Source organism: Monodelphis domestica, chromosome 6 (assembly GCF_027887165.1).
Source record: "Monodelphis domestica isolate mMonDom1 chromosome 6, mMonDom1.pri, whole genome shotgun sequence".
Taxonomy (NCBI): Eukaryota; Metazoa; Chordata; class Mammalia; order Didelphimorphia; family Didelphidae; genus Monodelphis; species Monodelphis domestica.
In genome coordinates this window covers 140,371,133-140,387,747 of record NC_077232.1, presented here as the reverse complement: position 1 = coordinate 140,387,747, position 16,615 = coordinate 140,371,133, and the positions used below count along the sequence as shown (strand labels likewise).

The 16,615-nt window shown below is 37.6% G+C and overlaps 1 long non-coding RNA gene across 2 annotated transcripts in view; it reads left to right on the top strand.

Annotated features, from left to right (window-relative positions):
* Positions 1-151: 151 nt before the first annotated feature.
* LOC130455056 (uncharacterized) overlaps positions 152-16,615 on the top strand; it is a 92,937-nt gene continuing 76,473 nt past the window's right edge. For both annotated transcript variants that reach the window (XR_008912871.1, XR_008912872.1), the window contains exon 1: positions 152-2,291. This is a non-coding gene — a long non-coding RNA (uncharacterized LOC130455056). The remainder of the gene's footprint in view (positions 2,292-16,615) is intronic.

The following is a 16,615-nucleotide window of genomic DNA, read 5'->3' as shown; positions in this document are numbered from 1 at the left end:
GCCAGAGGATCTTAACATTTTTATGTCATGTATCCCTTTGGCATTCGGGTAAAGTCTATGAATTCTGCCTCAGTAACATGTTTTTAAATGTATAAAATAAAACACATAGTTTTACAAATAAATAGTATTACAAATAAAACATATAGAATTACAAAGGAAACACATAAGGAAATAATAGTTGTAAATTTTTTTTAAAAAGGGTTCATAAGCTCCAAGTTGATCCTCTGTTCTAGAACCTTTTACATAACCATCATAATCAATACTATTTGATTCAACAGAAAGAATTGATAGGAATCTTTGATCCCGTATTTCCCTGGGAAGCAAAAGAGAGAGGGGAAAAAAGATCTTCTCTTTGCAATATAACATTTTCTTCATGTGAGACTAAAATGAGCAGATTCCCTATAGCTGTCACTGTTTTTCCATTTGTTTTCCAAGTGCACCCAAATCCTTCACTTTCCACTTGTTTCCCCTCCAATGTGACCAAAAGAACTGGTCTTAATTTGCTGTATTTAAACAGTTCTTAAAATCTATGAACCATTTGAAATGTGCAGTTTATTATGGCTGGAGCAGCCTAACAGGTAGCAGAGCCATTCAGAGTAGTGGGAATTACCCACCACCCTAACAGAGAACAATGATCTATGTCAATGTCTTGGTTTTCGGAAAGGAGACCATTGGAATGTCTTGAGTGGCTGGAAAGAATAGCATTTGCCTTTAAGGTACACTGCAGTTTTGCTCAAGAAGAGAATGACCACGGTGCTTTCAAATCATAACTGACCATCAGCGTTTCCAGATGTGGAACAGCCCAGCACACATTTTCAAAGCTCCTTTTCTATTCACAGTCCAGCCAGAAACACTGTTCCAAACCCATATGGAAAAGGAACCAAGACACTGACCTTCTCCTTTGAGAGACCTTTACTTGTGATCCGCCCAATGTGTATCTGACATGGAAACCAGCTCTAAGTACACAAAGCAAAACCACATTTCTGGCTGCTTAAGGACGAATTGCAGTGTGTCCTCTGTACTCTAGAAGAACTAGAAGGACCAAAAAACAGAGAAGGGGGGGAGGGTGGACCAGGAAAAGGAAAGCTAATCCAAAATGCATGAATCTCAGGCTTTATTTCAATGCAAATATGAGAAGGTTTTTTTTTTTTTGACAATGCTCCTTTCAATGAACCTGAAGCAAATCACTAGTGGGACATAGCCCAATGTCATGGAAAGAGAACTGGATTTAGAAACAGGACATAGGTTCTAATCTTGACTGACATTTATTAGATGTATGATGGTGGCCAAGATACTCTCCTCCTCTGGGCCTCAGTTTACTTATATGTAAATATGGAAATGGATTAAGTGATCTTTAAGTCCCTTCCCAGCTCTAGAGTCCACAATCTCCTACCTAAGCATATTTGTTCATCTGCAATTCCCACGAGCACTTGTGAATCATTTAAAATGATAATCAAAAGAGACCAGAAAAGCAGTAAATGAGTATTTAATAAACACCAATTTTCCACCAGATCCTATATGAGATATTGAGGGTAGGTGAGTCAGTCAGTCTATGAGCATTTATCAAAGTCATACTATGTGCCAAGCATTGTGCTCAGTGCCTGGAATATAAAGAAAGGCAAAAATTCTGCCTCTGCCCTCAAGGAGTTTGCATTGCTAATGGGGTAGACAATGTGGGGAAAAATTGCATATACAAGATATATGCAACATAAATGAAAGGTAATCCCAAAGGGCACACAGCAAAGAGGCTAATGAAAGGCATTGGGCAGGGCAGGTTTGAGCTGAACCCTGAAAGCTTAGTAGGTACAAGTGATGAGAGAGAGTAGGGCATAAGGGACAGCCAGTGAAAAGATTCAAAGTCGGGAATGGAGTGTCATGTGTGCCGGATAGCAGATGGAGTGTCTTGTGGAAGAAGCAGCCAGGCCAGTGTCTGTGGATCTTAGAATGCATGGAAGGGTGTAAAATGCAAGAAGCTTGGGAAGGCAAGGAAGGGCTAAGTTGTGAATGCCAAATGGAAGGCTTTATATTTGATTCTGGAGGCAATAGGGAGCCACTAGAGTTTCATGAGTAGTGGGGGAGTGATATGGTCAGATCCTTCAACAGGATCACTTTGAGTGGAGACCCAGAGCATGGTATATTCCCTTGGATAAAGGGAGGTTAGAGAAATTTTGGAGCAAAACAGGGGGGTCCTCACAATGTCCCTTTTTTGGTAGGTACAATTACTATTCTTATTTTACAGATAAAGAAACTAAAATTCAGGAGTACCGTATTACTTGCTCAGGATCACACAGGTAAGAGGTGTCTGAGACAGGACTGAATCCAAATCTTTTTGATTCCATGTCCAGGACTCTACCTACTATTACATTCTTATCCATATCCTGCAGAACAACACTATTCTGTAAAACATGATTTGGGGAATACTACCTTATGTGATCAAAAGTTTATAATGAAGTAAGGTTGAAATAGCATCTGAACTTCCGGGTAAGCATGGCGGCAGTCTAGATGTGGGATGCTTCCTCTACCCAGCACCCTCTGATATAAGACTACCTCAAAAGACCAAAAAAAATTCTCATAAGAACAGAGGGACTCTACAGTAGAGCACAGCATTGAAGGTATGTGGGATTTGGGCATTTCCACACTATAAAGGGGTGAAAAAGTTCCCACCCAAACTTGAGCTGATCTACCCTTCCCCACCCCACCTACGGAGCCAGAATCAGAGCCAGCGCGCTCCAGAATCAGCTAGTGAGTGAGGGGCATGTCTAGAGCGAGCAAGGGGCACCTCTAGGTCCTTGGGAGCTAACTAAGACCACCAAAGACGTACTCTTGAGAGAAGCTACACCTGAAATCTCGGCAGGCGGGGGAGCACAGACCATGGGCACTCCTGCACAGAGAAGAGCTGCGAACAGCAGCAGCTGCAGAGATTCAAGAGCTTTCCTCAGGCAAAATCCTTGCTCCTTAACTCCATATACAGAGAACCAGCCCAACTCACTCAGATTTCTAACTTTTTAGTTAGAACTTTTTAGTCCCCTTTTTAGGGAAGGTAAAACCTCCACAGTGATGACAAACTCTGCCCAGGGGCAAACATCCTCCAAGAAACACAATAAAAAAAGGCAGTGACCTTCGAAAATTTTTACGGAGGAAAAACCCAGGCTACAGAGGAAATACAGGAGGAAATTCAAATAAACCCAAAACCTTCCCAAAAAAATGGAAATTGTCCACAAGCTCTGGAAGAATTTTTTAAATATATTTTATTTGATCATTTCCAAGCATTATTCGTTAAAGACATAGATCATTTTCTTTTCCTCCCCCCCCGACCCCCCATAGCCAACGCGTAAGTCCACTGGGCATTAGATGTTTTCTTGATTTGAACCCATTGCTTTGTTGATAGTATTTGCATTAGAGTGTTCATTTAGAGTCTCTCCTCTGTCATGTCCCCTCAACCTCTGTATTCAGGCAGTTGCTTTTCCTCAGTGTTTCCACTCCCATAGTTTATCCTTTGCTTATGAATGGTGTTTTTTTCTCCTGGATCCCTGCAAATTGTTCAGGGACATTACACCACCATTTATGGAGAAGTCCATTACGTTCGATTATACCACAGTGTATTAGTCTCTGTGTACAATGTTCTCCTGGTTCTGTTCCTTCTGGAAGAATTTACATTGGAGCTTATCAAAAAGATGGAAGCCTTCTGGAAAGAGAAGTGGGAAATGGTTCAAAGAGAAAAACCAAAAAATTATAGCAGAAAACCAAAAAATTAAAGCAGAAAACCAAAAGATTGTAACAGAAAACCAGGTCATAATGACCAGAACTGAGCAAGTGGAAACCAATGATCTTGCAAAACAGCAAGAATTAATAAAGCAAAATCAAAAGACTGACAAAATAAAAGAAAACATTAAATATCTTACTGACAATCTGATAGATCAGGAAAACAAGTTACAACGAGACAATTTGAGAATCATTGGTCTACCTGAAAAGCCAGAAATAAACAGAAATATTGAAATCATACTACAAGAAATCATCCAAGAAAACTGCCCTGATGTTTTTGAATAAGGGGGCAAAATAGACATTAAAAGAGTTCATAGAACACCCTCTACACTAAACCCTCAAAAGACAACTCCCAGGAATGTAATCGCCAAATTCCAGAGCTTTGAAGCTAAGAAGAAAACCCTACAAGAAGCCAAAAAGAGACAATTCAGATACCAAGGAGCACCAATCAGGATCACACAAGACCTGGCAGCCTCCTCACTAAAGGACCGCAAGGTCTGGAGCAAGTTCCACTCTGAATGATCGTAAGGCATGGAACATGATTTTCAGAAAGGAGAACTGGGTCTTCAACCAAGAATCACCTATCCATCAAAACTGACTATATATTTCCAGGGGAAAGTATGGGAATTTAACAAAATAGAAGATTTCCAAGTATTCATAAAGAAAAGACCAGAACTAAGTAGAAAGTTTGATATCCAAACAAAGATCAAGAGAAACATGAAAAGGTAAAGAAAGAGAGGGAAAAGGGGAAAATGCTTTTTCTTATTCAAGCTCTCTTCTTTAAGGGCTACAATTAGATCAAATTATATATTAATATATGAGGAAAATGTTATTTGTAACTCTCAAAAATGTATTAATTATTGTAGTAATTAGAAGAGTCACTCAAAGGAAAAGATTGGGGCATTAAGGGCTATAAGATGATATGCAAAAAAAGAAAAAGGATAGGGGGATCAAAGATGGCACCAAGAGATACTTGAAGAAATAAAACAAATAGGATAATCTGTTTCACACAAAGATACACATGGGAAGAGGAGGGGAAGAATACTCTCATAAGAAGGAGAAGAAGAGAGTGCTAATAGATAATACTTAAACCTTACTCTCAGTGAAATCAATTCTGAGAGGTGTGGAAGATAAATGAAGAGTGAGAGGATTTGCAGGACAATCCAGGCATGCAGACCAATCTGGGGACCTGATCTGCAAAATCAAGGTGAAGATTCCAAATGGAATGTTCCCAAGAGGAGGCAGTTGAAGCTGACCTGGGGAGAGGAACTGATTCTCTCTCTTTCTCTCTGGGGGGGGGGGTGACTGACAAAGAGAGAAACCTCTTCTCTGTTTTTCTGACCAAAGGAGTCAAGCCTGGCTGAAGGGGGAAGAAGCTGAAAACTAATATTATTAGTTGCTGTCCCAGGCTGAAGGACCCTTGATGGGGGCTTCTGAAATTAGGCTGAGAGACCTTGGTGGTTTTGTGGAGAAGAAAAGAAGAAGATTTTAAATAGTTGTCCTCCATCTCTCTGACTGTCCTAGAGTCACAGCTGTGACTGGACTGTTTTCCCAAATTCCTCCTATCCCTTATTATAGATTAGGGAAACCCTCAACCCTCTTTCTTCAGTTCTCTATCCTGTTGTTTCCCAATAAATCCCTTACCTGAGAAAGAAAACAAGAGCATCTTCATAGTCCACTCAGGGGGGAGGGGCAAAGCCCCAAGCTTCAGGAAGAAACTGGGAGAGAGAGACTGGAAGAAGGGAAAGGGGTGAGGGAGTGTGTGGGATCAGGGAGTGAAGGGAGGAGGAGGTCAGGAAATAGATTGATCTATCAGCCATCAATAGAGATTATAGGCAAACCCCAGAGCATTCCCCATGTAGCAGCATCTCTTTATAGTCCATCTCTCAAGCATTATCTCTCATCTCTTATCTCCATAACAAATAGGCATTCCTCAAGGTATCCCCCTACCAACAGCTCTCTCTAATAAGCCAGATTATCCAGTTATTGTAACAAGAAACAGTTTCCACACAGATTATCCATTTATTACAATTGGTACCTCAAGTTTGACTGTACCTTACATATTCCTATTAAAGGAAGATAGACAAAATGTTCAAATAAGTGGGTTTTGGTGTGGTGGTCATTGCAGCCATTGCCTGTTTTGGGGTATACCATTTATTATATAGCAAACTTACCCATATGGTAGTGGAAACTTTGGATTATGTAGGCAACATTACAATGTCTATTTTGCAGTTGCCATTCCAATATGAACTGGTACTCTGGCAAGGTCCTGGCACAAGTATATGTACTTTTCATAGTTGTCCTTTAAACTCTAGCCCAACTTGTAAAGATCTTTAGATTTGTGGTTCCCCTTAAGGCAGAGAAGATTATGGCTGTTGATATCAACTTAGAAGGCATGATTAAGGCTGTGTTTGAACAGTTGATTAAGGAAAAAGGACTAGATCTAGGTATGGGCAAGGACAATGAGCAAATTGAGAATGGACCTCAGGAAAATGAAAGTGGCAATGAAAATGAAAACAAACCTGCTAGTGACCCTGAGAAAATCTTTCCTTTGAAAGAGGTCACTAAGCTAACTACTAATGCTGGTGTGATATACTTCAAAGCCTATAGACAAGTTACCCCACAGGAACTTGAATCCATAAAGCACTGTTTCCCCACAATTTGTAGACAATCCCTTCAAATCACAAAAGGAGCTTAAACGGGCTTTCAGGATCTTTGATTCTGATTTTGAGGATGTCAAGTTCCTATTGCCAGAACTGTTCATCCCCCGTGAACAGAGGCGATTCTTGGAGAAGACTAGATTTGACAGCAATTTAACTAGCTGGCCAACTGTAGAACAAAGAGGGAAAGGGACTTTGCCAATCCAACTAGCATGTCTGACCTGAAAAGGTGCAGGGAGGACTTGCTGCAGGCATTAAGCAATGCTGTTCAAAACCAAATGCATGGGCTAAGTTTGACAATATCAGGCAGGACAAAGGGGAACATCCTGCCACATATATAGACTGTCTGTCAGAGATGGCAGATTCAATCTTAGGCCTAGAAGCCGAAAGCAAAAAATCTGTGACCCATGTCTGTAGGCAATTTCTAAGGGGATGCACACCTAATTTGAGAACATTTTTCAAAAACTATTTCCCTAAGTATGACTCAGTTTCTTAGATTGAATTGTGGGACACAGAGAGTTATTTGTTTGAAAATAATTCAGAACAGAATAGACAAGTCCAAGACCTGAAGGAAAAGTTAGAGAGGACTCAAAATGATCTTAAACAAAAGGAAATTGATGAAATAAAGAATCTGAACATGGTTAGGTCTTACACAAAATCTAGTCCCCAGAAACCTAGTTACAAGGATAAACCAGTGCAAAGAGAAAGTAGGGAATGTTTTCTTTTGCTATAGAAATGGTCACTTGATTAGAAATTGTTTTTTAAAGAAGAAATATGAGGCCAATGACAATAAGAAAACACAAAATGCACAAACTAGATACACTTGTTGTTCACATTGCAAGTTAAAGTCCTCACAGCAAGCTCTGGACTTGAATGAAATGCGACTAGCCATAAAAACTGGAGCTAAGCCTAAGTATTCTGATATGGTTAGAAAAGAGTTATGAAGCCAGTCCCATAAGTTATATAGTGTGGCACTTGGAGATAGAAGGAATAGTGAGAATGAGGATTCAGTTGAAAATAGTAGAAGAAACTTGGAAATAGTGAAAGTTCAGTGCAAGAAAGTGAATCTGTGAATGATAGCTAATTCATTAAAGCAAGAGAAAGGCAGAGACAGATTACAGTCAGAAACAGAAATTAAGGGAATAACATCTCAAATAGTAAATGAGATGGAAGACTTTGAAATGAGTTGTACCGTAACTAAACAGGAAAAGTCTGTAAAGGACATAAAATCATGCCTAGAGAACTTTTTCTAGTATAGAGTGGATGATGGGATTGAATTATGCAAAAGAAAAAGAAAGAAAGAGTCACAAGAACTAAAGCAAAAGTTTGTGACAGATATAGACACATAATTTCACTTCCCTAAAGGTTACTCTTGCTAAAGATGACAATGCTTTAAAAACATTCACATATGAAGTCCCACCAAGCTTAGTTAATTCTCCCAATAGCTTTATGGCACAGGTACCCTTAGAAATGACATCTAGTTTGAATCCAGAAGCTAAAACTTTCCATCCAGCAATGAGTGATATAGAAAAGGAAGAATTAACTGAAAATGAAGCTGACATTACTTTTGAACACAATAATTATCATATTCAAAGTATTGGAGGTGACATTTCAGTTAAATTTGAAAAGTAGGATGGAATGGGATTCTTGCCATGGATTCAAAAGACAGGCTTGAATCCAACATTCTAAGGGGCAAAGGGGTATCTGGCCAAAGCAACAGCTGTGATTTAGATTCATGTTCCATTGTAGACTTCAGGGGGAATGAATTAAATAAAAAAGAATTAACTGAGTTACATATGCAACTGGCAGAGAGTAGCAAAGACATGGACATTGAGTCAGTGGGTTTGAATGCCTTAGCTACAAAGCCAGAAACAGATATATGTTGTAATGGGGGACAATATGGAGACATACATCCTGATGATGCAGGGGAATATGTAGAAGTACAAACCTTATTCCCAGTAGAAAATAATAAAATAGAGAGAAAGATTCCTATCTCTACACAGTCAAATGAGAATGAAGATAAACATAAACCTCAGACTAGTGGTAGAGTAGGATCTATGGTTATTGACATTGTAGAAGATTTAGAAGAAGAAGCCAACCCCATACCATCTAGTTTACCAATTCAAGATGTAAATCTAAAGCTTAGTAGTGAAAAACTAACTGAAACTGATTTGAGAAGCACAGAAGCTGGTGACATGGGCTTAGAGCAAAACACAAAGCCTGAGTTGCCAACATCTGACAAAAGTTCACATGGCATTGAGAAAAATCCAAAGAATATAGTGATTGGATTCAGTGATTTAGATTCAGACACTGAATCTGAAGGCATACGAGAAGGCATAATAATAATGGATGAAGATGATGTAGAATAAATGCCTTATCAGCTTTATAAGCTTTATGAAGAGGTAGACGAAGAAGGGGATGTGTGGGACATGAGTGAAAAAATGGAATACCTGGAACCAGTCCAAACAAAATCTTACCAAGACTATGATGATGAGGGGTTATTCTTTGGGCACAGAATGAATTACATACCATTAGAAGAAATTTATGCAAGTTTAGGGGTTGATAATGAAGATGATTTTATAGATAAATTGAATTAAATAGCTTATGCAGATACAGATTCTGAATGGGAAGGATAATATCAAGAAACATATTGAGAACTGGAGGAGGAGAGATAGATACACAATTTCACTTCTATTCTCTAACTTCAAAAACATATGACAAGTACCATTCATGCTGTTAACAGTGACACCAAGATTTGTTGGAGTTCCATAGGGTAATATACTACACAAAACCTTATGTGAATGAAGACTAGTCTTGGGATAGCATAGTACATAAGTTATTCTAGCAAAAGAAGAACAAGTAATTCAACAGCAAGAACACTCCTAAACTTGTAGCATAAAGTTTCAACTTCATAACTAGGACAGACACAAACATCTAGAATGCTAGAGAAGCATAGATTCACATTGGTTGAATTTGTTATCAAAGACTTTAACAGCAAGTTGTAGATTGAGACCTGAAAGAAAAAGGTTATCCATATCTCTCAACCTTTATCCTAAAACAGTCTCTACCAGGGGAAGGAAGAAAGAGAGGGTATACCATGAAGACTTCCTAGTTTCAGTAACCTCTCTAGACACAATATGATCATGTCATCTATGCAGATATATACAGATGACTTAAAAAATAAGTCTTAGTCATGAACTGCAACATGACTATCCCAAGAAGAAATCAAAATAAAAAGCCTAATGAAAACACTAGAGAATACTTGCCACCAAAATACAGATGAGAGAGCCCTGCATATGTTGTAATAATGAAAGGATAGCACCTCTGAAGTAAATAGTACAGTTCCAGTAAGAAATACAGCCAGTATAAAAAAGAAAAAGAATGCATTTGAAAAGAGTAGCAGCTGCAAAGAAAAAAAAGCCTCTATATAATTTTTATACATAGCCTCTGCATGACACTATAACTAAGCAGATAGAAACAATATTATTTCAAGTGGATGCATAATTTTCTATATTCTATCTCCAAGACATGATTACAGTAAGCATTCAATAAATCTTCTAGTGAAAAGTGAAACAAGATTTAGCAAACTTGGAATCATTATTCTTATGCCTAATGCTCACACCCATCCATGTAAAACACTTGTAGATCTTACTTGCAAGCATGAAGATGTACAAATGCAAAAGCTTACCCCATGCATGAAGAAAACACATGTAATCTTACTTGCAGACATGAAGAAAGATTGATAAATTCTGGCATTCACGAAGATTTCAATTTACTTCCATATAATTCCAAATTACTTCCAAATAATTTTCACTCTTACATGAACACACAGATAAAAATCTCACTTGCATACATTGTTTGTGTGTTCCTGATTCCTGACTGGTTTTGCCAGTGGATCCTGATTTGAAGAATGTCTTCAATCAAGACTGGATGATAGCGACTGGCACGTGGACCAGATGAAGGACCAGAGAGAAAGAAAGATTTTCTACAAACAACATGAATGGACATGGAAGGACCTTGGAACTTTGAAATCTTGGAACTTTTGATTGTGAGGATATGTAAGAGTGCATTGTACATGTGAACATCACATATATATTCATGCACATCCTACATAGCAAAGTAGGATATTTCATGGATTGGGTAAGTATACAACATATGTAGTTACATAACAAAGACACACTGATGAAAATTTTCTGTAGGAAATTCAAACAGTTAACGATATTTCTTTTCTGCATGAGTTTGCACAGAATTTTAGAATGATGTACATATGTAAATCTGTGCTAAGTTACTAATGAACTAATTTTAGAGTAGTTTATTAATATTCTAACTACTAACAATAGTGATAGCCTAGTGAATTTGTTTAAGTCTTAAGGAAGTAGAGACATAGAAGTTCTGAAGTATAGAAGTAGATTGCATCATAATGGTAGATTGGCATTTGTTAGTAGTAGAAGATTTTTCTTACTGACTTTATAGACATTAAGAAATGGGATGTTTGCATATTCTTAATGTTAGTGGATTTGTTGAAATGATTTGAACATTGCTAATTGACTTGTTGTGATGTAAAAAACTATGTTCATGTGAATTCCCTTACCTAAACCATTTTCCTATAACCCATTCTTAGCTTAGCATCTGGGTAGATAGAATAGCTAGGATGAGTTAAGATTTTGTTATTGGGGGGGGGGAATAAGAGAATATTTAAGATAGCACAGGGTTAAAAAATAGACAGATTGAATTATTATACAGATAAGTATCACTGAAAAATGCAAGTTGCATTTTTTTTTGTCTAATAAAAGTAGGGATTGTGGAAGAGAAATGAAGAGAGAGAGGATTTGCAGGACAACCCAGGCATGCAGATCAAGCTGGGGACCTGATCTGCAAAATCAAGGTGAAGATTCCAAACAGAATGTTCCCAGGAGGAGGCAGTTGAAGCTGACCTGGGGAGAGGAACTGATTCTGTCTCTCTCTCTGGGGGGTGACTAACCAAGAGAGAAACCTCTTCTCTGTTTTTCTGACCAAAGGAGTCAAGCCTGGCTGAAGGGGGAAGAAGCTGAAAACTAATATTATTAGTTGCTGTCCCAGGTTGAAGGACCCTTGAGGGGGGCTTCTGAAATTAGGCTGAGAGACCTTGGTGGTTTTGTGAATTGAAAGAAGAAAATAAGACTTAACAGTTATCCTCCATCTCTCTGATTGTCCCCCTGTCACATCTGTGACTTCCCAAACTTTCATAATCCTCATTTTAGATTAGGGAAATCCTTATCTGTCTCATCTCAGTTTCCTTGTCCTTTTATCCCAATAAACGCCTTACCTGAGAAAAGAAAGGAAGAAGTTTCCTCATAAGTATCATAGTCCACTCAGGGGGGAGGGGTGAAGCCACAAGCTTCAGAAGAAACTGGGAGGGAGAGGTTGTAAGAAGGGAGGGAGTGAAGGAAAGATGACGTTAAGAAATATATTGATCTGCTAGTCATCAGTAGAGATCAGTAGGTAAACCCCAGTGCATTCCCCTGTGGCAGTATCTATCTCTCTAGCAGTGGCATTTCTCATCTATCCCTATTGTAATTCGGCAGCCCTCAAGTGTACCATACTAGCAGCTCCCTAGTCCCAAGCGAGAGTACCCAGTTACAGCAAGAAGAAATAATTTCCACACAGATTACCATTTTTATTACAAGGGAAGAGCATCTAGATCCATTGGGATCTTGAATTCTATCTTATCCTACAGGGTAAGTGAGAAGGGAAAACTAAGGGGGGTGGGGAGGCAGTACTAAAAGGGAGGGAAAGAGAGGAGGGAGGGAACTTAACAGACCCTAAATAAAAAAAACAAAACAAAAAGGGAACAAAAAGAGAGGGACTAGAAATGGAAGCATATCAAGGGAGGGGATTAGGGGGATTGATTCAAAGTAAACCACTGGTTTAAAACGATATACCAAAAGAAGAAAGGACAGAACTAGGAGAGGATATCAAAATGCTAGGGAATTCACAAGTGACAGTCATAACTCTGAACATGAATGGGATGAACTCACCCATAAAACATAGACGAATAGGAGAGTGGATTAGAATCCAAAATCCTACCATATGTTGTCTACATGAAACACACCTGAGGCAGGTAGATACTCACAATGTCAGAATTAAAGGTTGGAGCAAGACCTATTGGGCCTCAACTGATAGAAAAAGGACAGGAGTTGCAATCATGATATCAGACAAAGCCAAAGTAAAAATAGACCCGATTAAAAGGGATAGGAAAGGTAAATACATCCTGATAAAAGGGAGTATAGGCAATGAGGAAATATCACTAATCAACATGTATGCACCAAATGGTATAGCATCCAAATTTCTAAAGGAGAAACTAGTAGAATTGAAGGAGGGAATAGATAGCAAAACTATACTAGTGGGAGACCTGAACCTACCACTATCAAATTTAGATAAATTAAATCAAAAAATAAATAAGAAAGAGGTAAAAGATGTGAATGAAATCTTGGAAAAATTAGAGTTAATAGATATATGGAGAAAAATAAATGGGGACAGAAAGGAATACACCTTTTCAGCAGTATATGGTATATTCACAAAGATTGACCATATACTAAGTCATAAAAACATGACATACAAATGCAGAAAAGCAGAAATAATAAATGCAACCTTTTCGGATCATAAGGCAATAAAAAATAATGATCAGTGAGATCATGGAGAACCAAATAAAAAATAAATTGGAAATTAAATAATATGATTCTCCAAAATCAGTTAGCAAACAAATCATAGAAACAATAATTTCATTGAAGAAATTGACAATGATGACAACATCCTTTCAAACTCTATAGGATGTAGCCAAAGCAGGACTCAGGGGAAAATTTCTATCCTTGAGTTCATATATTAACAAATTAGGGAGGGCAGAGGTCAATGTATTGGACATGCAAATCAAAAAACTTGAAAGCGAACAAATTAACCCCACCCCCAGAATAAAGCAAAATTAGAGATCCTAAAAATTAAGGGAGAAATTGATAAAATCAAAAGTGATAGAACTATTGAACTAATAAATAAGACTAGAAACTGGTATTTTGGAAAAAAACAAATAAAATAGACAAGGTACTGGTCAATCTAATTAAAAAAGGAAAGAAGAAAATCAAATTAATAGTATCATGGATGGAAAGGGAGAACTCGCCTCCAATGAAGAGGAAATTTAGGCAATCATTAAAAAAGATTTTGCCCAATTATATGGCAATAAATGTCAATCTAGGTAATATGGATGAATATTTATAAAAATATAAACTGCCTAGATTAAAAGAAGAAATAGAATTCTTAAATAATCCCATATCAGAAAAAGAAATTGAACAGGCCATCAAAGAAATCCTTAAGAAAAAATCCCCAGGGCCTAGTGGATTCACAAGTGAATTCTATCAAACATTCAAAGAACAGCTAATCCCAATACTATACAAACTATTTGACAATAAGCAAAGAGGGAGTTCTATCAAATTCCTTTTATGACACAAATATGGTACTGATTCCAAAGCCAGGCAGGTCAAAAATGGAGAAACAAAACTACAGACCAATCTCCTTAATGAACATAGATGCAAAAATCTTAAATAGGATACTAGCAAAAAGACTCCAGCAAGTGATCAGGAGGGTTATTCACTATGATGAGGTGGGATTTATACCAGGAATGCAAGGATGGTTCAATATCAGGAAAACCATCCACATAATGGACCATATCAATAAACAAACCAACAAAAATCACATGATTATCTCAATAGATACAGAAAAAGCCTTTGACAAAATACAACACTCATTCCTATTAAAAACACTAGAAAGTATAGGAATAGAAGGGTCTTTCCTAAAAATAATAAACAGTATCTATCTAAAACCATCAGCCAATGTCATCTGCAATGGGGATAAACTAGATGCATTCCCAATAAGATCAGGAGTGAAACAAGAATGCCCATTATTACCTCCATTATTTAACATTGTACTAAAAACACTAGCAGTAGCAACTACAGAAGAAAAAGAAATTGGAGGTATTAAAATTGGCAATGAAGAGACAAAGCTATTACTCTTTGTGGATGATATTATGGTTTACTTAAAGACTCCTAGAGAATCCACTAAAAAGATAGTGGAAATAATCAACAACTTTAGCAAAGTTGTAGGATAAAAAATAAATCCACATAAGTCATCAGCATTTCTATATATCTCTAATACATCTCAGCAGCAGGAATTAGAAAGAGAAATTCCATTCAAAATCACCCTAGACAATATAAAATATGTAGGAATCTATCTGCTGAGACAAACATAGGAACTATATGAACACAATTACAAAACACTTTCCACACAACTAAAACTAGATCTGAGCAATTGGAAAAAAATTAACTGCTCATGGGTAGGACGAGCTAACATAATAAAAATGACCATCCTACCCAAATTTATCTATTTATTTAGTGCCATACCAATTGAACTACCAAAAAATTTTTTTGCTGAATTAGAAAAAAACATAACAAAGTTCATTTGGAAGAGCAAAACATCAAGGATATCCAGGGAAATAATGAAGAAAAATGCAAAGGAAGGTGGCCTTGAAGTCCCAGATCTCAAACTATATTATAAAGCAGTGGTCATCAAAACAATATGGTACTGGCTAAGAGACAGAACGGAGGATCAGTGGAATAGACTCGGGGTAAGTGACCTCAGCAAGACAGTATGTGACAAACCCAAAGATCCCAGCTTTTGGGACAAAAACCCACTATTTCATAAAAACTGCTGGGAAAATTGGAGTACAGTGTGGGAAAGATTAGGTTTAGATCAACACCTCACACCCTACACCAAGATAAACTCAGAATGAGTGAATGACCTGAACATAAAGAAGGAAACTATAAGAAAATTAGACAAACAGAGAATAGTATACATGTCAGACCTTTGGGAAGGGAGAGGCTTTAAAACCAAGCAAGACTTGGAAAGAGTCACAAAATGCAAAATAAATAATCTGGAATACATCAAATTAAAAAGTTTTTGTACAAACAAAACTAATGTAACTAAAATCAGAAGGGAAGCAACAAATTGGGAAACAATCTTCATAACAAAAACCTCTGATAAAGGTCTAATTATGCAAATTTACAAAAAGCTAAATCAATTGTACAAAAAATCAAGCCATTCTCCAATTGATAAATGGGCAAGGGACATGAATAGGCAATTTTCAGTCAAAGAAATCAAAACCATTAATAAAATCTCTTATAATCAGAGAGATGCAAATCAAAACAACTCTGAGGTACCACTTCACACCTAGTAGATTGGCTAACATGTCAGCAATGGAAAGTAATGAATGCTGGAGGGGATGTGGCAAAGTTGGGACATTAATGCACTGCTGGTGGAGTTGTGAATTGATCCAACCATTCTGGTGGGCAATTTGGAACTATGCTCAAAGGGCGATGAAAGACTGTCTGCCCTTTGATCCAGCCATAGCACTGCTGGGTTTGTACCCCAAAGGGATAATAAGGAAAAAGACTTCTACAAGAATATTCATAGCTGCACTCTTTGTGGTGGCCAAAAATTGAAAAATGAGGGGATGCCCATCAATTGGGGAATGGCTGAACAAATTGTGGTATATGTTGGTGATGGAATACTATTGTGCTCAAAGGAATAATAAACTGGAGGAATTCCATGGGAACTGGAATGACCTTCAGGAATTGATACAGAGTGAAAGAAGCAGAACCAGGAGAACATTGTACACAGAGACTGATACACTGTGGCACAATCAAATGTAATGAACTTCTACATTAGTTACAATGCAGTGAGCCTGAATAACCTAGTGGGATCTATGAGAAAGAACACTATCCACATTCAGAGGAAAAACTGTGGGAGTAAAAACACCAAAGAAAAACAACTGCTTGATTACATGGGTCGAAGGGGATATTATTGGGGATGTAGACTCTAAATAAACATCCTAGTGCAAACACCAACAACATGGAAATGGTTTCTGATCAAGGACACATGTAATACCTAGTGGAATTGCTTGTCGGTTATGGGAGGGGTGGGAGGAATAGAAAATGATTTTTGTAACCAAGGAATAATGTTTGAAATTGACCAAATAAAAAAATAATGTCAAAAAAATAGCATCTGAGGCAGAACCACTGTACTCTCCTGCCTTGCACATAGGGCTTAGAGAAAAGTTCCCTGAAATTCAAGGTACTCTGTTGAGTCATATCTACTAAAAACAAATGAAA